Here is a 23,306-nt window from a genome sequence, read left to right as displayed (position 1 = left end):
CACCTCGGAGAATGAAAATGTATTTAGCTGAAAACTGCAAATACAGATAAAACAACCACAAGACAGATTTTATCAAGCCAGGTATCATTTTAATCAGTGTTACTGTACCAACCTGACAGAGTCTGTAGTTTACTCAGCAAAATCGTGCTGACATGTTCACTTTAAATAGATTGAAATTACTTGGATCTCCCCTTCAAGATAAGTATATTTACCTGTTTGCTATCAATTTACACTTTTCACTGTGGTATCATATATATGAGCTCTTCTATCTCCCCATTTTCATTTTTTTTTCAGTTTTCATTGCACATGTAAAGCAGACTAAGTAGAATCAGAATTTCTCTATACCCCATATTAACCTCTTCCCAACCTATGACGCATACGCTGCATCATGAAAGTCGGTGCCAATCCGACCTGTGACGCAGCGTATGCGTCATGGAGGGATCGCGTCCCTGCAGATCGGGTGAAAGGGTTAACTCCAATTTCACCCGATCTGCAGGGACAGGGGGAGTGGTACTTTAGCCCAGGAGGGGTGGCTTTGCCCCCACATGGCTACGATCGCTCTGATTGGCTGTTGAAAGTGCAACAGCCAATCAGAGCAATTTGCAATATTTCACCTATGAAAATGGTGAAATATTGCAATCCAGCCATGGTCGATTCTGCAATATCATCGGCCATGGCTGGAAACACTGGTCTGCACACGCCCACCGCCACCGATCGCCTCCCCAGTCCTCCGTTCTGTCCAGTAGTCCCCTCCGTCTGCCTGTCCGCTCCCCCGTGCTCCGATCACCCCCCGTGCTCCGATCCACCCACCCACCACCCCCTCATACTTACCGATCCTCCCGGAGTCCGTCCGTCTTCTCCCTGGGCGCCACCATCTTCCAAACTGGCGGGCGCATGCGCAGTGCGCCCGCCAAATCTGCCGGCCGGCAGATTCGTTCCATGTACATTTTGATCACTGTGATAAAACCTATCACAGTGATCAAAATAAAAAAATAGTAAATAACCCCCCCTTTATCACCCCCATAGGTAGGGACAATAATAAAATAAAGAAAATATTTTTTTTCCACTAGGGTTAGAACTAGGGTTAGGGTTAGGGGTAGGGTTAGGGTTAGGGGTAGGGTTAGGGTTAGGGTTAGGGTTAGGGGTAGGGGTAGGGTTAGAACTAGGGTTAGAGTTAGAATTAGGCTATGTGCACACGGTGCGGATTTGGCTGCGGATCCGCAGTGGATTGGCCGCTGCAGATTCGTAGCAGTGTTCCATCAGGTTTACAGTACCATGTAAACCTATGGAAAACCAAATCCGCAGTGCCCATGGTGCGGAAAATACCGTGCGGAAATGCTGCGTTGTATTTTCCGCAGCATGTCAATTCTTTGTGAGGATTTCGCAGCGTTTTACACCTGTTCCTTAAAAGGAATCCGCAGGTGAAATCCGCATAAAAAACACTGGAAATTCACGGTAAATCTGCAGGTAAAACGCAGTGCCTTTTACCTGCGGATTTTTCAAAAATGGTGCGGAAAAATCTCACACGAATCCGCAACATGGGCACATAGCCTTAGGGTTGGAATTAGAGTTAGGGTTGGAATTAAGGCTAGGGTTGGAAATAGGTTTAAGAATAGGCTTGTGGTTAGGGTTATGGTTAGGGTTAGGGGTGTGTTGGGGTTAAAGTTGTGGTTAGGGTTGGGGTTAGGGTTAGGGTTGGGATTAGGGTTAGGGTTGGGATTAGGGTTAGGGTTGGGATTAGGGTTAGGGTTGTGGTTAGGGGTGTGTTGGGGTTAGGGTTGTGATTAGGGTTATGGCTAGAGTTGGGATTAGGGGTGTGTTGGGGTTAGTGTTGGAGTTAGAATTGATGGGTTTCCACTGTTTAGGCACATCAGGGGTCTCCAAACGCAACATGGCGCCACCATTGATTCCAGCCAATCTTGCATTCAAAAAGTCAAATGGTGCTCCCTCCCTTCCAGCCCCGACGTGCGTCCAAACAGTGGTTTACCCCCAGATATGGAGTACCAGTATACTCAGGACAAACTGGGCAACAATTATTGGGGTCCAATTTCTCCTGTTACCCTTGCAAAAATAAAAAATTGCTTGCTAAAACATAATTTTAGAGGAATGAAAAATTATTTTTTATTTTCACGGCTCTGCGTTATAAACTTCTGTGAAGCACTTGGGGGTTCAAAGTGCTCACCACACATCTAAATAAGTTCCTTGGGGGGTCTAGTTTCCAAAATGGGGTCACTTATGGGGGGTTTCTACTGTTTAGGCACATCATGGGCTCTGCAAATGCAACGTGACACCCGCAGACCACTCCATCAAAGCCTGTATTTCAAAACGTCACTACCTTACTTCCGAGCCCCGACTTGTGCCCAAACAGTGGTTTACCCCCACATATGGGGTATCAGTGTACTCAGGACAAACTGTGCAACAACTATTGGGGTCCAATTTCCCCTTTTACTCTTGCGAAAATAAAAAATTGCTTGCTAAAACATAATTTTTGAGGAATGAAAAATTATTTTTTATTTTCATGGCTCTGCGTTGTAAACTTCTATGAAGCACTTGGGGGTTCTAAGTGCTCACTACACATCTAGATAAGTTCTTTGGGGGGTCTAGTTTCCAAAATGGGGTCACTTGTGGGGGGTTTCTACTGTTTATGCACATCAGGGGCTCTGCAAACGTAACATGATGCCCGCAGACCATTCCATCAAAGTCTGCATTGCAAAACGTCACTACTTCCCTTCCGAGCCCCTGCATGTGCCCAAACAGTGGTTTTCCCCCACATATGGGGTATCAGCGTACTCAAGAGAAACTGCACAACAACTTTTGGGGTCCAATTTCTCCTGTTACCATTGGGAAAATAAAAAATTGTGGGCTAAAAAATCATTTTTGAGAAAAGAAAAATTATTTTTTATTTTCATGGCTCTGCGTTATAAACTTCTGTGAAGCACTTGGGGGTTCAAAGTGCTCACCACACAACTAGATTAGTTCCTTGGGAGGTCTAGTTACCAAAATGGTGTCACTTGTGGGGGAGCTCCAATGTTTAGGCACACAGGGGCTCTTCAAACGCGACATGGTGTCCGCTAATGATTGGAGCTAATTTTCCATTCAAAAAGCCAAATGGCGTGCCTTCCCTTCCAAGCCCTGCCGTGCTCCCAAACAGTGGTTTACCCCCACATATGGGGTATCATCGTACTCAGGACAAACTGGACAACAACATTTGGGGTTCAATTTCTCCTGTTACCCTTGGGAAAATAAAAAATTCCGGGCTAAATATCATTTTTGAGGAAAAAAAAATTATTTTTTATTTTCACGGCTCTGCAGTATAAACTTCTGTGAAGCACTTGGGGTTTTAAAGTGCTCACTATGCATCTAGATAAGTTCCTTGGGGGGTCTAGTTTCCAAAATGTGGTCACTTGTAGGGGAGCTCCAATGTTTAGGCACACAGGGGCTCTCCAAACGCGACATGGTGTCCGCTAACGATTGGAGCTAATTTTCCATTCAAAAAGTCAAATGGCGCGCCTTCCCTTCCGAGCCTAGCCGTGCACCCAAACAGTGGTTTACCCCCACATATGAGGTATCGGCGTACTCAGGAGAAATTGCCCAACAAATTTTAGGATCCATTTTATCCTGTTGCCCATGTGAAAATGAAAAAATTGAGGCTAAAATAAATTTTGTGTGGAAAAAAAGTACTTTTTCATTTTTACGGATCAATTTGTGAAGCACCTGAGGGTTTAAAGTGCTCACTATGCTTCTAGATAAGTTCCTTGGGGGGTATAGTTTCCAAAATGGGCTCACTTGTGGGGGAGCTCCAATGTTTAGGCACACAGGGGCTTTCCAAACGCGACATGTGTCCGCTAACGATGGAGATATTTTTTCATTCAAAAAGTCAAATGGCGCTCCTTCCCTTCCGAGCCTTACCATGTGCCCAAACAGTGGTTTACCCCCACATCTGAGGTATTGGTGTACTCAGGAGAAATTTCCCAACAAATTTAAGGATCCATTTTATCCTGTTGCCCATAGGAAAATAAAAAAATTGAGGCTAAAATAATTTTTTGGTGAAAAAAAAGTACTTTTTCATTTTTACGGATCAATTTGTGAAGCACCTGGGGGTTTAAAGTGCTCACTATGCTTCTAGATAAGTTCCTTTGGTGGTCTAGTTTCCAAAATGGGGTCATTTGTGGGGGAGCTCCAATGTTTAGGCACACGGGGGCTCTCCAAACATGACATGGTGTCCGCTAAAGATTGGAGCCAATTTTTCATTCAAAAAGTCAAATGGCGCTCCTTCCCTTCTGAGCCCTGCCGTGCGCCCAAACAGTGGTTTACCCCCACATATGAGGTATCAGCGTACTCAGGACTAATTGGACAACAACGTTCGTGGTCCAGTTTCTCCTTTTACCCTTGGGAAAATAAAAAAATTGTTGCTAAAAGATCATTTTTGTGACTAAAAAGTTAAATGTTCATTTTTTCTTCCATGTTGCTTCTGCTGCTGTGAAACACCTGAAGGGTTAATAAACTTCTTGAATGTGGTTTTGAGCACCTTGAGGGGTGTAGTTTTTAGAATGGTGTCACTTTGGGGTTTTTTCAGCCATATAGAACCCTCAAACTGACTTCAAATGTGAGGTGGTCCCTAAAAAAAATGATTTTGTAAATTTTGCTGTAAAAATGAGAAATCACTGGTCAAATTTTAACCCTAATAACTTCCTAGCAAAAAAAAATGTTTCCAAAATTGTGCTGATGTAAAGTAGACATGTGGGAAATGTTATTTATTAACTATTTTGTGTCACAGAACTCTCTGGTTTAACAGAATAAAAATTAAAAATGTGAAAATTGCGAAATTTTCAAAATTTTCGCCAAATTTCATTTTTTTTCACAAATAAACTCAGAAATTATCGGCCTAAATTTACCACTATCATGAAGCCCAATATGTCACGAAAAAACAGTCTCAGAATCGCTAGGATCCGTTGAAGCGTTCCTGAGTTATTACCTCATAAAGGGACACTGGTCAGAATTGCAAAAAACGGCCAGGTCATTAAGGTCAAAATAGGCTGAGTCATAAAGGGGTTAACAACATTATGGATGGCAGCTGCTGAGCAGTTGCTGCAATTATAAGTCATTCTTATTCTTATAGTGATTCTTGTAAAGGCCCTGTTCACACCTGCTGTTGCAAACAAAAACGACTACGCTTTTTCTTGATCATGTAACAGGTACCAATGAACCCTGGAGGACACTAGTCACTCATTATAGGGTCTATTGGGGCTATGTTTTAATCTCCATTATTTCATGTGGCATAAAGGACTGCATGCAACACTAATCCAATTCTACCACTATTCCAATTCAAATAGGAAGGAATTTGTGAGACAGACCAATACAATGAAAAACCCTTTTTTTTCTATTTAACCAAAATGTGTACCTATAGAACTGACAATAAATTCACATCCAATGTAATATAAAAAATTTAAATATAAATTGATTTAGTTTTTTTTAAAGTTTCACTATACCTGCTGCTAATGTAGTTACACCATAACAATGTGCATACGTCAGCACTTGTATTTTTCCGTAATACTCTGTACGCCTTTACAAATACACATCAAAAGTGAAAAGCATTCAGTGTCACACGCTACAAATAAATGAGTTACAAATTCAAAAGAAAAAAAGGACCTTTCCTATCGCTAAGGAATGCACGGAAATCTCAGTATATAAATTATTTAAATTCAATTCTAGCTGTAGGTTCACATGTTGTCTATTTTTTCTTCTTTCCCTATACAGCAGAAATGTTCCATTGTCTGCCTTTAGCTAGTATTATATTTATATCTGTACAGGTTTTTTCATATAACTGTTTTTCATTTACAGGAATAGCTACGAGACGACGGTAAGAGGAAATGAAGATTATTGTGCCCATATGGACTACATTTGCATTTATTTTCCTTACAGCTAAAAATGATAGTTATGGGAAACCGTCACTGTATCTTATTTTGACTCACAATTACTGATTTGAAGCATGCAAAAGAAGCATATGCCATTCAGGCACAAGGTGAAATTGGCAATTTTTTTTGCAGACTTTCCATTGCTATAGCTTTCCGAAAGCCTTTGAATTTAAGTCAATCAAGCATGTAAGATAATCTTTCAAATAGTTACATGCCATCATATTTTCTTTGTAAGATGACTAAAATATTCTGAAATGCCAGCTAAGTATTACAATAATACAGATATTAATTCAGAGCCAAGCCATCTTGGCATTACAGCAAGAGCCAAGATGCATCTAAATCACATCAACAATAGCGAAACCCAACCAAGGTCTTTGTGGCATTTAAGCACCATTGTCTCTGAGGATCTGCTGTGTTAAAACAGCTTATCAATGTTCAACAGACTTCAGCACAATGTTTAATATAGGATTACAGAAAATTAAAGCACACATTGCTGTTTCCTACATAGAATACACCACTGAAGCTAAACCCTGTCGAAACACATTGTTGGACAACATTTTAATTTAATAGCCTACCCATGTCATTGTGAATCAGTAAAAGAGAGAAAGAAATCCTTTCACTCTTTATCTTTATTGTACTTTTCAGACTTTTCAGGTAAAGATGTGGAAAAACCCAATGTGACATCAATATGTGGGCTTTTACTGTAGATCAACCTATGATAAAACAGGCTTGGTGTTTTGAAATATTTTTCTTAAATATTGCATACACTGTTATAGTTATAAAGATAGCACATATATTTATTTTTACAATTTTTTTTAGATGCCTTAATAGCTAGCAATATCGACTGACATCCCTGGTGGCTTGTAATGCACTCTTAGAAAGAAAATGACAATGAAGCAAACACATAAATATGTCAAGTGAAAGGCAATCTTTCCTACAGACCTCGAAAAACTCTTCAGGCATCAGTGGCTGTATAGTGGAAAAAACCATAGTATAAAAATAGTTAAAAAATGGTTTGAAGGACATGGCAAACAGGTAAAGGTGTTGATACAAATTTATAAAAGCTCAACCTTGTTGACCATATATGAAATGTGCTATAAAAAAACAATACAAATGTAAAAAAAAGTTGGCAAAATTACCAACCGTAATGCAAAGCGTCCATGGTTTCAGAAAAGGGGAAGATGCGCGGATTTTCTAAGCCAGTATCCACGAGTAGACAAGGAAAAGGTGAAAAATTTGTAATCCAGCACCATAGTATTAAATCCCAAGAACCTTTATTTGAATTACATAAAAAAAGTAAAAGAAAAAAATGCACACAAAGACAGAACATGTGATACCTTATGCATTTTGGACAGTGATGTTCTTAGTCATAGGAATATGAGCTAGGACTTCACTGTCCGGAATACATAAGCTGTCACATGTTCTGACTTTGTGTATGTTTTTACTTTTTCTTTTTAATGTAATTCAAATAAATAGTTTTTAGGTTTTATACTCTCTTGCTGGATTACAAAGTTTTCAGCTTTTCCAAGAAAAGCAATGACAATTCATGAATACCCTACCTCAAAACTCAAAGGAATTATTAGAGGTTGACACAGGTTGAAAGCAAATCTGCCAAATTTGAAATAGAATTCAGTCAAACTTTGCTGAGGAAATTGTGTTGTCATTGAATTTATTTGATGCAAATCAAATGTACCCGATTGCTGTTGAAAAAATAACAACCACAAAGCATAATAAGCGGATGATGCAAGTAAGGGTTAAAAAGATAAAAAAAATCATGCTCACTTTGCCGTTAATCTGTCCCTATTGCTGCAACTCATCAACAGCCAACGCTGGCTTCCTAAAGCATTTGTACCAGCCTCTCCACTGCCTAGGACTCAATGCTAAGCCAGTAGATGACTGGTGGGAATCTGTGGTGTTACTTTTTTAACCCAATCCAAGCCCATATGAATCCACTTTTTTAATGTATTCACACAAATTGAATGCTCAAAAATTCAGATTTGCTGGTTTTGGTAAATTGTAAATTAATTTACTTAATTTACATTTGATTCTTAGGACTTATACGATCTGCTGCTAATCTGTTGGTGCCAGACAAGACAGGACACTTCCATAGTAGCGATAAACAGATTAATCCGAGAATCGAGTTTGAGTCGATTTATTGAAATGTATGGTTTCATGCAAATTCAAGCATCTTGAGATTTGATTTGTGGTTTGTAAAAATAAGCATTGCCCGACATCATTTCCTACACTGCTGGAGCATCAAAGGGAGGCTGATGTCATTTTGTGTTGATGCGTGAGCCTCCCTGTGATACCCTGCAGCATCTTGTAAATTATCATATTTTGTACAGTGGTGGTCAGTACCTGGGCTATCACAGATCAGTGTTTCCTAGCTGAGCTGAAGACCTAAGACTTCTCAATAGGTGTTTTGAAGTCCATGACTTTTTTGTTTTGAGTTGTTCTGGCTATATGAGGAGGTGTTACACAATATTATGTCTGATTGGTATGTATTAATTCTTGTTTACGTATAGATTTTAAAAAAACCTCTATGACTTACTTTTCTAAGTGAGTGTTGTAGTTTATACAAAGAGTTTCCACAATTAGCAACAAATAACTGGAGTGTTCATCTGTATTTAGAGAAAATTAGAGCCTTGGTTCATTCCGATAGCAATAAAGTGAATAGTGAATCGTGCTGAAGAGATCATGCAAAACTAGAAATGAGTAAATAGGGGTTTTATGTTACTGGTGTATTCAGCCAGAAAATGAATTTAGTTCATTGAGCCTTGCAACATACAGAAGTAATTTTAAGAGGAAATATTCCCCATTCCCAACTAAACTACCTTAATATGCTGTCTATATGTCACCAGAAGGAGTTCCACAATGGCTCAAATGCCACCGTTCTGGTAAGTCAATGTTTAAACAAAGCCCATTTATATTCCATGGAGTCCTATTTTTATTTTTAAATGTGCACATTGGTATATATATATTATTGGGGACATTTGTATTTTTTCTTATGAGCCTGAGAACTTACACTTAGTTGCTAACTACCTACCTGTTCTACTCAGCACCTTTCATAGCAGCCATGATTCCACTGATTCATTTGACCTCACATCAATGAAGAAACTCTTCTTCTTCTGGTCTGCTCTGTAGACATTGCATCACTGTGACATCATGCTGACTGACAGCTGACTCCCTGCAGTTAGGCAGCAGTGTGCCAGCTGTCAATCAGCAAAACATCAGCAGAGACCACCCTTCAACTGAGCAGAGTGGAAGAGAATAATGTGTTCTGTCAATGTGCCATCACTAGAAGCCTTTCTTGACTATTCTGAGTTGAAAGAAATTGGCACCCAACATAGTAGGCAGGTGGTTAGCAACTACCTACATGTAAATTCTTAGCCTGATAAGAAAAAAATACAAGTCTCAGATGACCCCTTTGAAAGTAAATATTGTTTGTCTTTTCTCCAAAATACATTGTATAAATAAAAACATGGACATTCTCTTAAAAGTAAGGTCATCTGAAAACCATTCTTTATGTTCAAATAAAAAGATTATAATGGATTAGAAAAAAAAATCTTACTCTTTAAACTGCATCATCCTAACCATTAACTTGGTTTGGTATTCTATTTCAGCTTTATTGAAATGGATAAGGCTGATCTGCAATTCGACATTTGACTAGTGGATAGGTGTTCATCCTTTTTGCTATTTTTATAAAGTCTCTTGAAAAGAAATATTTCATGACTTACATATATTAGTCTCAAGGCTTTACTTTTTGCTGCTTTACAAGGTATTACATCTACTCAAATTTTGGTTACACAAGTCTCCACGAATCTAAGGGGAAAAATCTGTGTCACTCATGTAGGCACTAGGAAATTCCTATGTAATGTAGTTATCTGAAATGATCCACATGGTCTCCTCACAGGGTGAGCATGAAGGGGTGCATAATCTACTATGACATTTATTGAGGATGATTAGATATACGGTACAGACCAAACGTTTGGACACACCTCATTTAAAGATTTTTCTGTATTTTCATGACTATGAAAATTGTACATTCACACTGAAGGCATCAAAACTAACTTTTTTTGTTAAGTAAATAATTCCACATGTATAAATTCATAGTTTTGCTGCCTTCAGTGTGAATGTACAATTTTCATAGTCATCAAAATACAGAAAAATCTTTAAATGAGTAGGCGTGTCCAAACTTTTGGTCTGTACTGTATACTGATCAATATTTATTACAGATATGAGTATGTAAATGTGTCCATCCTCATCTTTTATTTTAGATGACATAGATGAGTTGTTCTAGATGACGAGCTTTGTAAAAATAAAAACATGATTTTACAATACTTTCTCGGGAAATGGTTATGCTATATGTGCCTTTATGTGACCTACTACAGATAGTTATGGAAGCTGCAGCGTTTTGAATTTTTTTCTATATATTACATTTGCATTGGAAGAAATAATACAAATATAAAATTAGGCACATCTTTGGTTTAGCCCTCCCGGCTCTATTCATTTAAAGGGAAGCTACAGAAGCAGTCCATCTGCAGTGCTAACATACGGTGGGATTGGTGGGATATGACAGAGGGATACATACCATTATTATAATAAGTTTCAAGAATAATAAGAGCATATATTTATACCACAACATGCACTTATGAAGCGATGGAATAAAGGAAATAGACATATTATATAATCAACAAGTTGTCTTATGCTTCATTTTGCTTAGCAAGTCCCCAAAGGATTGCTCTGTTCTAGAATCAATGCTTTGTAGATGCAGAAAGATTTCCCTTTTGGCCCTTATCAAAATACTTAACTCTTCATAAAGCTCTTACAACTGTGTCTCATTAAAAGTAAGAGGCAAAATATAAATATGTATTAAAAACAGGTTTATATAAGATCTTAGTGAAATGATATCCTTTGAATTTCTTTGTTTATTGCGATGAGAATAAAAGATGTTAGGATGTTGATTTCAAAATATTTATTTTTCCACAAAAAAAAAAATGTTTTCTATGATTAGTGTTTGAGGGTTATTTAAAGTATGTAAAATGAATGTAATGCAGTACCCCTCTCCTATGAATCACAACATTTCCTCTTTTGTTTAGCTAAGTTAAGCATATAGAGCATGTACAAGACATGTTAAAGGGAATCTGCCACCGATTATTTGCTTCCCAACCTGGGAAAAGCATAATGATAGGGAAGAGAAACTATTTCCAGTAATTAATCACTTAGAGGTCCTACTGATGTACTTTTAAAAATATGTTGGATTTGTGCTCCAGCTCTGTCAGATCTCTCACTGATAAGCTCTGCGTAACCCTGCTCACATTATTGATTGACAGCTGTTTACAATATACATAAGCCGGAATCTGGCAAACAATAGTGGTTCTGGAAAAGAAAGAGATCATGAGTATTGAGAATGACCTTGCTGTTGGTTGAATTGTCCTCTTAAGCCTAAGTCACACTAAATGACTTACCAATGATCACGACCAGCGATATGACCTGGCCGTGATCGTTGGTAAGTCGTTGTGTGGTCGCTGGGGAGCTGTCACACAGACAGCTCTCTCCAGCGACCAACGATCAGGGGAAGGACTTTGGCATCGTTGAAACTGTCTTCAACGATGCCGAAGTCCCCCTGCAGCACCCGAGCAACCAGGGTAAACATCGGGTTACTAAGTGCAGGGCCATGCTTAGTAACCCGATATTTACCCTGGTTAACATTGTAAAAGTAAAAAAATAAATAAACCACTACATACTCACATTCTGATGTCTGTCACGTCCCCCGCCGGCGTCCACAGGGTTAAAACTGCTTTTGGCAAGAGCGCTGCTAATGCACGCGCTGCTGCCGAGAGCTTCCCTGCACTGAATGTGTTAGCGCTGGCAGTAACAGCGGTGTGCTCTGCTTTACGGCCGGTGCTGACACAGTCAGTGCAGGGAAGCTCTCGGCCGGAGCGCGTGCATTAGCAGCGCTCCTACCGAAAGCAGTTTTAACCCTGTGGATGCCGGGGGACGTGACAGACATCAGAATGTGAGTATGTACTGTTTTTTTTAACTTTTACAATGGTAATCAGGGCAAATATCGGGTTACTAAGCACGGCCCTGCGCTTAGTAACCCGATATTTACCCTGGTTACAAGTGAACACATCGCTGGATCGGCATCACACAAGCCGATCCAGCGATGACAGCAGGTGATCAGCGACCAAAAAATGGTCCTGATCATTCCCCAATGAACAACGATCTCCCAGCAGGGGCCTGATCATTGGTCGCTGTCACACATAATGAGATCGTTAGCGGGATCGTTGCTACGTCATCAAAAGTGTGACGTTGCAACGATATGGTTAACGATATCGTTATGTGTGACTCAGCCTTTAGTCTCTTAGTGATAATCTCCTGTTGATAAAAGAGAGTTTTCTTAAAGCTAATAGCCTAGTAAGCCAGCAAGCACTGAAATCAGAGTCTATGCTCCATTATCCTGCTCCCAGAAGGGGAAGAAAAAACTGTTTTATATTGTGAGACCCCAATTTGACCCTCTGACATGACACACAATGTTATGATGCAGAAAAAAACCCACTGTACCATTCTGCAGACAACTGCAACTTAAAGCTTAAAATGAATGTGTAAGCAGGATTTAAACCCTTTTCATACATATAGCACATTCAAAAAGCCCAGCAATACCTGTGCATGGTCAGTGTGTCCTTCTGTTACTGAGAAATCAGCACTTGAATTTATATAGAAATGAGACAGATGAATTATTGAATATCGGAAGTATCTGTCAATCCAGCTTTATTCTCTGCCCAGCCAACACCGTTCTACTTGACTGATGAACCCTTTGCATAAAATTGCAAAGCATAGGCTGTCAATCAAGTAATAAGAAGCAGGACTGGGCAAGGAAAAGAGCCGGAGTGACAAAAGCTTCAGATATACCATAGTTTTTAGCATAATTTGCTTACCAGTTCAAATATTGATTTCTTAGTAATGGATGAATAGACTAACCTTATAAAGATATTGCTGGACTTATCGTTGAAAGAGATAAATGCATATATAGTTTGGGGTGTGAAATCAAGGTAACAGCTTCACTGTTACACTTCATCAGGATATGCTATTTTGTGGTATTGAGCTTTGAGTGTTAAAAAATGCTACAACTTTTATTTTATTTTTGTTAGATGTGAAGGATACCCCCCATTTCTTTATTTTCAAAAAGCAAATATTGATACACATTGTTTACGGTAGACATTATAATGTCGCTCTCTTGTCCTAGTCCAATTATATTTCATAAAAAGAGTGGACAGGAAACAAAAGAATAGAACAAGGAATGTGAAAATGCATTGAGGACAACTAGGTGAACAGTATACTCACCTACTGATAGCCAAACCACTTGGCTTGAACTGCTGATCTGATCCTCTGCTAGCTTCTTCTGGCTGGGACAAACACCAAATGTCCATACCACCAGAACAAGATGACAATGGAGAAAGGTGTTTAAAATATTTTTTTAAAAAATGTTCAGGCCATGCTCTGACATTGTTTTTTTTTTTTACTGAAAACACAGTGGAAAAGCTCTTGGAGGTTTAATGATGTTTTATTGCAATAGGTATATGTTTTAATGTCTGTTTTTGTCAAACTTTCAAACGTTTGCTGATATAAGCAGTATTTGCAACACATTGAAATAGGTTTTCTAAAATATAAAAAAAATGCTAAAGAAAAAATCAAAAAGACTTCTCATGAGCCCAGTGGCAAAAATAATCAGTCTAAAAAACCTCTAAATTTATTTTTTTTAGCCTAATCTTTTAAATGTATCATGTCGTAAGAGGTCAACTTAGTGTCACAATCCTCGACAGGGAGTTAAGACAGTGGAGGAGGACATCACATGCTATGAATAAATATAGTCTCTTGGCCAGATAGGACTGCACAAACGACCAATTGGGGAGCTGCAGCATGAGAAAGGCAAAAGGCAAGATGGGCATTATTTCATTTCATTTTTTAACCCCCTCTATAAATCAGCAAAATGGCAGCAATACACAATTTTGCTGAATTTGCACTGAGCGAATCACAAAAAAAATGATTTTTGAACTTCACTATATTCCATAACAGGGGGTTGTGGACCTCATGTTTTAATCTTGTGTCAGATGAATTTGCTTGAAGTTTAGATGCACAGTAGAATACAATGCTTATATGCTCCAAAGATGAAGAAAAAATGTAAACTGCACAGTTTATGTGTTTTTGCAGGATGCTACTGTATACAAAGTGGACTAGATTGTGCTATCGTATACAGTGAAAAATGCTTACATATGTCAGGGTATGCAATAATAGAACTTACTGAAATACTCATTTAACATCGGTCAGGTGAATAGGGCCCTCTGGTGCCCAAATCTTGAGTAAACATTTTATGTTAACATAGCCTTTTGGGAATACAATTTTCCTACAGCTTTCCTCTTAGCACATCAGGATTTGCAGGACACAACCATCAGCCTGAAATTTCTTGGTAGATCTGCTGAGCAACATTGAATAAAACTCTTCTTATTACTTTACATTTGGCTGAAATAGGGCATAGTAAAGCTGGAGTTACACTAAATGACTTACCAACAATCACGACCAGCGATACGACCTGGCCGTGATCGTTGGTAAGTCGTTGTGTGGTCGCTGGGGAGCTGTCACACAGACAGCTCTCTCCAGTGACCAACGATCAGGGGAACGACTTTGGCATCGTTGAAACTGTCTTCAACGATGCCGAAGTCCCCCTGCAGCACCCGGGTAACCAGGGTAAACATCGGGTTACTAAGTGCAGGGCCGCGCTTAGTAACCCGATATTTACCCTGGTTACCATTATAAAAGTAAAAAAAAAAAACACTACATACTCACATTCTGATGTCTGTCACGTCCCCCGTCGGCGTCCACAGGGTTAAAACTGCATTCGGCAGGAGCGCTGGTAATGCACGCGCTGCTGCCGAGAGCTTCCCTGCACTGAATGTGTCAGCGCCGGCAGTAACAGCGGTGACGTCACCGCTGTGCTCTGCTTTATGGCCGGCACTGACAGTCAGTGCAGGGAAGCTCTCGGCAGCAGCGCGTGCATTAGCAGCGCTCCTGCCAAAAGCAGTTTTAAACCTGTGGACGCCGGGGGACATGACAGACATCAGAATGTGAGTATGTACTGTTTTTTTTTTAACTTTTACAATGGTAACCAGGGTAAATATCAGGTTACTAAGCACGGCCCTGCGCTTAGTAACCCGATATTTACCCTGGTTACAAGTGAACACATCAATGGATCGGCGTCACACACGCCGATCCAGCGATGACAGCGGGTGATCAGTGACCAAAAAATGGTCCTGATCATTCTTCAACGACCAACGATCTCCCAGTAGGGGCCTGATCATTGGTCGCTGTCACACATAATGAGATTGTTAGCGGGATCGTTGCTACGTCACCAAAAGCGTGATGTTGCAATGATATCGTTAACAATATCGTTATGTGTGACTCAGCCTTAAGTAATGGGGGCTGAGATATCATCACAGCCCACCAAATGTACATTATACCACTGCTCTGCTTGTTGCCCAGGAGTTACAGGATGTTGCACACAAAAACTGCTGCCCACTCACTAATAAACATACAGTAGCAAAGCTCACTGCCTGTAGGAAAATCAATAATATATCCTGCCTCTTGTATTAGGTATAGAGTGATGTAGTTTGCAAGAGTGAGGATATTTCAGCAAAGTCATGCTGAAAATCTTTGCTTTGATTTTCTCTGGGGGCGTATTTTGTATTTTTCACCTCTGTGTTGACTCCTGCTTATGATTGGTCAGCATCACACAGGTGAAAAAGTATACTCCTCTTTTAGGTGTCTAGTTACTGCCCATGCTGAAAGGGAAATTTACATATAAATTTTGCAAGATAGTATCTTTGGAATGATTAGGGTTACCACAAAAAAAAAAGAAAAAAATGTTATCGAATGCTTCAGCTACAACTTAGTATTTAGGTAGTACAATGTAAAAAAGGCATGAAAGGTACTCTTTTTATTATTGAGATGGAGTCTCTCAGTTATGGCTTTCATACATAAACCAGATAAGAAATCATCAACAAAAAGCATCTTACACCTGAGTGAACCTTGCACAGCCATAAATGACAGAATGACTTTAAAAGCTTCATTTTTCAGCAGGGAAATTATAAACTTGCTGCTGGTTTGCTTCTCATATTTCAGATGATTGCCTAAGAAAGGTAAAGTCCAAGGTGCAAAATTCTTTGAACATCTGAGCACATTTTCAAAAGTAGTTTATACCTTACACTGAAAGCACAATTAGATAATTTTTTAGTTATATAGTTAAGAGGTTCATGCGTGTTATCTTTGTAAAAAAGTGGTTTACTTTCAATGATCTTTTAATTTTGACAAAATATAAAATACAAATGTAAAGACTGTATTTTACAATGAACGAGAAATATGGTGCCAAAGGTTTCAAAAGTGCGATCACACACGGACGTGAAGCATAAATGCGTTTCAGGCCCCTTTCACACATCAGTTTTTTGCCATCAGTCGCAATCTGTAGAATTTTGAAAAAAATGCATTGGGCGACTGATGCCGCCGGATCCGTTTTTTTCTCATAGACTTATTAGTATTAGAGACGGGTTGCGATGAAAGGCCTAAAGTTTCATCCGTGGTTCGCCGGATCCATCAAAAATGGTTTGTCCGGCGGCCAGAGACAATGGACAAAGTAAAGTTTTTTGTGTACGTCGAAAAAACGGACAGCGTTACAAGGTTTCAAACCTCTTCATCAGGATCAACCACAATGATTTTGTCCTGATGGAGAGCTTTGGAAACCTTGAAATGCGTTGACACAATGAACCACATTCATGCTTCACCTCCGTGTGTGATCACATTTTTAGGACCTTGGGCAGTGCACACTTTGAGCCACCATATTCCTCATTCGTGGCATCATATCTCCTTGGTGGTCCTGCTGCAGCCTCTACTTGGTTCTATGGATGTTGTGACTGTCTCAACCCTATCAAGTGAGCATAGCTAAAATAACTTATCTAACTTCGCAATCAGATAAGACCTTATTTGCCCATTTTGTCTCTCCAGCTTTACCATTTGTTTTTAAAGGTACCTTCACATTAAGCGACGCTGCAGCGATAGCGACAATGATGCCGATCGCTGCAGCATCGCTGTTTGGTCGCTGGAGAGCTGTCACACAGACCGCTCTCCAGCGGCCAACGATGCCGAGGTCCCCGGGTAACCAGGGTAGACATCGGGTTACTAAGCGCAGGGCCGCGCTTAGTAACCCGATGTTTACCCTGGTTACCAGCGTAAAATGTAAAAAAAACAAACAGTACATACTTACATTCGCGTCCCCTGGCGTCCGCTTCCTGCACTGACTGAGCGCCAGCCCTAACAGCAGAGCGGTGACATCACCGCTGTGCTGTACTTTCACTTTCACTTTACGGCGCTCAGTCAGTGTGGGAAGCGGACGCCGGGGGACGCGAAGGTGAGTATGTACTGTTTGTTTTTTTTACATTTTACACTGGTAACCAGGGTAAACATCGGGTTACTAAGCGCGGCCCTGCGCTTAGTAACCCGATGTTTACCCTGGTTACCAGTGTAAAACATCGCTGGTATCATTGCTTTTGGTGTCAAACACGACGATACATGCCGGTCTGACGACCAAATAAAGTTTTGAACTTTGTTCAACGACCAGCGATATCACAGCAGGATCCTGATCGCTGCTGCGTGTCAAACTAAACGATATCGCTAGCCAGGGCGCTGCAACGTCACGGATCCCTAGCGATATCGTTTAGTGTGAAGGTATCTTTAGACTGTAATTTAGTTCACTGTTTAGTATGTGCTGATAGGTGCTTTTCTTCTTTTCCGTTTTACTGCCGTATAGTTTCCTTTTTTCACTAGAGAAGGAATGTAAAGTATAATATTGACAATGCATAACCATAGAAGTGCAAAAACATAAAAACATGCTAATTTGCCAAATTAGGCTGCATAATATTGGCATATGTGCTAACCAAAACACCCAGGGATATAAATTGTACACAATAATAGATTTTAAATTGGTTATGTGTAAGTCAAATAAATCATTGTAACTGTATAAGTAAAGTCTACCGCTCCTTAAATGTGGTGTTCACTTGGTCAACACTTGAGCATTTCTATAAATTTGCACAATATGCTAACATATTTCTCCATTTTATGTTCTCACTTGGCTTTTTGCTTTTTAAAGTTTGCATTCCAATTTTTTTCTCTTATCTAAGTGTGGAGCATTTTTCATTCTTCCGAATAAAACATTAAATCATTAGCATGTCTTTCTTAAAAGCTTCAAATCTGACCTAATTTAATGATAATTATTTCCCAGTTGCATTCTGTCTTTTAAGGGTCGAGGAATAAGACAACTACACACTTGAATGCTATTTATATATAAAAATATTCCATGATCTTTTTTGCCTTGAAGGATGGGTATTTTTTTTTCCTTCTGGTTCATTAGGGAATCTGTAAAGTGCTTGACTGAGCTGTGATGATAGTTTAGTCATTGAGTACTGAGATTCAAACACCCCCAGGCCATTAAGCATCGGTTTAAAATGGGCAGTTAGATCTGCCTCATTTCAATGTTTCATGAAATAAAGTGCTGTAATCCGTTTGTCATACTTTCCTACAATGCTAATCAAAAGGATTATGTATATCAGTTGTTACGCTACTACTTGACCTCTTTAAAAATAACTCGATGCATGCAACAGCATTCCACTTTTTCAATGACAATATGCAGCTTTCAGATGTAACATACATTATTTTAACATGATGTTGTCTTTGAAAGAAAATACATTTTTTACTTTGTGTCACCTATTTGTGAAAATAACATACAAAGCAAATATAAAAAATGAAAATTCTCTCTTTGGTGCAAAAATGTATACAAACATTTACAAGAAATAAGTAGCATCTTACAGAAGTGATAGAATTAATTTGACCATTTTCTGTATTTATAATATTTTAGAAATTCTCATAAATTGCTGTTTCTACCACAAAGAAAATGAAAAATAATTCAACATAGCACATTTGCACTATCTTCTTTTTACATTGTTATCTTTTATATTATTTATATTAGTTTTTCTGCATTTGATAATCTTTTATTTTCCTAAAGCTGAAAGTACATTTCATGAATTGTCATACATATTTACATTTTTCATTATTAATTAGGAATAGCTACTTACAATATTCAGATTTAAAGTAGTCTACAAGGTGTCAATTTTTACTTTTTCCCGTAAATGCCTCAAGGGGGTTTTCCAGTAAAATTAAAGTATCACCTATCCATATCGAAAAATGAGCACATTGTTTTGCAAAACTCGGTCCGCAGTGTCCTCTTGCAAGAACATAGGCTATATGAACCTGGAAGCTCAGGAAATTTGAACAGCTCCTGTCCATGGCCAGAGAGCATGACTTGGACCGTGGACCAGGGTTGTGCAATGTGATCAGCTCATCTCCAATGATAACTTGTTGTTTGTGAGGGTCAGACTTCTCTCATTGATTGGCACAACAGGGCAATTTTTTAGCTGTTAGAATGAAGCTAATGCACCATTCGCTCCCTATAGGGCTGCCAAGTGCAATGCTCTTCTTTTCTCTGCAGCCCCATAGAGAATGAATGAAGCATCAGTCAGGCATGTTCACTGTAACTCTATTCCACTGAGGAAAAAAGAGCCCATCCGGAGATAAAATTCTGTCAATCACTGCAGTTGGTCCTCCACCGATTAATAAGTTATCACATATCATTTCAAAAGGTAATAACTTGTTTTCACCGGACATCCCCTTCAAAAGAGTGCTTTCATGTACTATCTGGTATCATATTTTTAATAGATTTCATACTATTCTCATTATACTAAGCTGGGACCTTAGATCTAGGCTGATCAATGTTTCTATTTTACAACTATTTTAATATTTTTGACAGCTAATCAACTAATGTCTCAATTTTTTTGGCAAAATGCTTTCCAATAAAGTTGTTTGAAAAAAATTCATATGGCAAAATCATGCTAATCTAAAAATAAATATACTGAACTACTTTATTAGCTAGAGTTAAATCATTTAAGAAATGTCAAAAACCTATTAAACTATCTTGAATGCTCATTTGGAAAATGTACTGTACTGTATTGAAAGGTTAAGAATATAAATACGGTTTGTAAAAACATCTTTGCAGTGACCACTGGAGAGGCAAGCTTGAATAATCACAATTTTATTTACACTGAAGTACATTAACCTAAATTCCAGAGGAATAGCATAGTGGCCCGAAAACCTTTGGCAGTCCAGACTCTTGAGGAAAGGCTCCTGTCCTATATAATCATGTCCCAGATTTATATGCTCATTCAAAGCCAGCAAATCGTAGTATAACAATATCATGAGAATTCTTTGACAAACATGTATTCTGTAAAAATATCACAGTCGGTTTCTTCATTGTGCTTGAAAATGTATACTTAATATTTCAAAGCAATAATGGATAAGACATTGAGTGCCCATAAAAGAAATGAAAAAATCAGATGCCTGTGACTGGCCAAACAAGTGCTGCTCACTACCTACTTACTGCCTACATAATAAGGTCGCCCATTTCACTGGATAAAATAAAAGTGGCTACATATATTTCCATCAACCCCACTCCACTTTCATTCTGACACTGCCTGGTAGAGCGCTGCACTCAATGTTTGCTGCAATGATGACATCCAAACTTTGCAACATGAGCACTAGATCTAAACGTTGGCTGAGGAGAGACACTGTCTGCAGTCGTTTTAGTGTTTGAAGAGGGACTAGGACATGCACACTAGCTGGGGACCCAGTAAACATGGAAATGGGAGCAACAAAGGATATTTGAGGTGTGTGAGTTTTTCTCACGGTGCTAGCAGGGATCTCACTGAGGTCACTGCAGTTCAGCCCAGCAGGGAACGCAGCCCCACTGACCGGCAGTAGCCTCAATGACGTCACCGCCAGACACTGAGGCTGCGCTCGCAGTTCAGTCACCAGTGGTTCTCAGCCTGGATGGTCGCATCTTGGCACCATCCAGGTTGAAAACTATTTTCCCCCCAGACATGGATTACGGCTTGGGACAGAGCAACAGATAGGTGAGGGATATTGTTTTTTTTAATTTTTGGTTTATTACAGGAGAACGAGGGCTTCGGTGGAATAAGCATTAGGTGAGTATAACTGTTTGTTATTTTTAAATAAAAAAGTAAAAGTGTTTTGTTTTATTTCTAATAATGGATGTTATTCTGGCTGTGTCTTTATTTACCATACCACTATAGGATTAGTAATGGATAGGGTTCTTATAGACGCCTCTTGATTACTAATCCGTGGGCTTGATGTCACCTGACAATATAAAGGTCAACCCCACAAATATAAGCCCCACTTTCCACCTCTACAGGGCAATTGGGAATAGCCGGACAAAGCACCAGAATTGGCACATTTAATAGATATGCCTTTTCTGGGCAGCTGCAGGCTGCTATTTTTAGGCTGGGGGGCAGTATCTATGGCCCCTTACCAGAATGAGAATACCAGCCCCAGCTGTCTGCTTTAGCAAGGCTGGTTGTCAAAAACAGAGGGACCCCACGCTGTTTTTTAAACTATTTATTTAAATAAATAAAATATATGGCATGGGGACCCCACTATTCTTGATAACCAACCTTGTTGAAGATGACAGCTGAGGGTTGCAGCCCCCAGTTGTGAGTTTTGCCTGGCTGGTTATCAAAAATACAGGGAAATCCACACCAGTTTTTATTTTAATTATTTAATTACAGTGCAGGAGCTGCTAATGAATACACCCATCAGCCACTCCTGCACTCACTGTAATTAGCGGCAGCATGTCTCTGATGATGGGAGCTGTAGTTCCATCAGCTAACACCAGTGACCAGAGGTAAACTTTATACCTCTGATCACAGCTGAGCACTCACGCTGTCTTTTGGCAAAATGGGAACCGCAGCTCTCTGACCAGCGGGGATGATTTCACTGCCGATCAGAAGCGGTGTTTGCCGCGCTGTCATGCACATCACAGCACGACAAACACCTGGTGTTTGGAAGGCTGAACCCGAACCGAACCCGAACAGTAACATGGACTTCCTGGTGAAGTCTGTGTTCTGGTGAAGTCTGTGTTCAGTGTCCTCTCCCGAACAGTAGGTATTCAGTACGGACACCAAACTTTACTATTTGTGTTCGCCCATCTCCATTCATCTATATATTTAGGCACAACGAACACTACTGCTTGTCATGAGAGTGACGAGCAGGGGTGGCCACGCCCTGTCATGTCCCCCATCACACCATAGCACATCTTAGCTCTACCCATTTTGTCATAACTGATTCGAGTGAAGGGTGAAAACTCTAGAAGAAGCATGTTGAAAAATGTGCAACTTTGCAAAACTTTTCTCTCCAGAAATCTGATATAAAAGCTTAGAGGAATCACCCTTTTGTGTATTGAATAATTAGTTCAATGTAGGTCTATGTTGCTTTTCCTTGCTCCCTGAAACTCACAGGTCTTCCCTGTACTCATTAACTCCTTAAATACCATGGGTATTTCAGTATTCGAGTTTTATTTTTTGGTCAATATTGCAATGTGAGGGCTTGTTTTTTGTTGGACAAGTTGTACTTTTGAACAACACCATTGGTTTTAACATATTGTGTACTGAAAAATGGGAAAAAATTCCAAGTCCGGTGAAATTTCAAAAAAAAGTGCCATCCCACAGTTGTTGTTTTTTTTATTTTTACCATGTTCACTAAATACTAAAACTGACCTGCCATTATGATTCTCCAGGTCATTATGAGTTCACAGACACCAAATATGTATAGGTTCTTTTTTATTTCAGTGGTGAAAAAAAAAATCCAAAACTTGTAAAAAAAACAAAAAAAAGGCTCCATTTTCCGAGACCTGTTGCATCTCCATTTTTCGTGATCTGGAGTTAGATAAAGCTTATTTATTAGCTCCAAACTGACATTTTTCTTTATACCATTTTGGTGTAGGAACGATCTTTTGCTTGACCATTACTGCATTTTATTGCAATATAGCGGCGACCAAAGAAACGTAGTTTGGGCATTTTAAATTTTTTCATCATTACGAAGTTTAGTGGATGGGTATTTTTTTTTTCATATTGATAGATCGTGTGATTCTGAACAGGGCGATACAAAAAATGTGTATACTTCATTTTTATTGTTTTATTTTGAATGGGGCGAAAGGGGGTGATTTGAACTTTTTAATCTTTTTATTTTTTAAATATTTTTAAAGACATTGTTTCTTTACTTTTTGCATGCTTCAATAGTCTCCATGGGAGACTAGAAGCTGCAGTACTTTGATCGCATCTGCTATGCAAAGGAGTTGATCAGACCGCCTGTATGTTGCAGAATTGCTGACTTGCTATGAGCGCCGACCATTTTCCACAGGGAAAGTCTTGTCAGTCATGG

At 39.3% G+C, this 23,306-nt stretch overlaps 1 protein-coding gene across 2 annotated transcripts in view; it reads right to left on the bottom strand.

Moving 5' to 3' along the window:
- The window catches only part of IL1RAPL1 (interleukin 1 receptor accessory protein like 1), a 2,314,681-nt gene that overhangs the window by 1,483,757 nt on the left and 807,618 nt on the right, over positions 1-23,306 (bottom strand). The window lies entirely within an intron of this gene.

Source organism: Ranitomeya variabilis, chromosome 3 (genome assembly GCF_051348905.1).
Source record: "Ranitomeya variabilis isolate aRanVar5 chromosome 3, aRanVar5.hap1, whole genome shotgun sequence".
In the NCBI taxonomy this organism is placed as follows: domain Eukaryota; kingdom Metazoa; phylum Chordata; class Amphibia; order Anura; family Dendrobatidae; genus Ranitomeya; species Ranitomeya variabilis.
The sequence above is the reverse complement of the archived record's forward strand: the minus strand, read 5'-3'. Positions and strand labels throughout refer to the sequence as shown.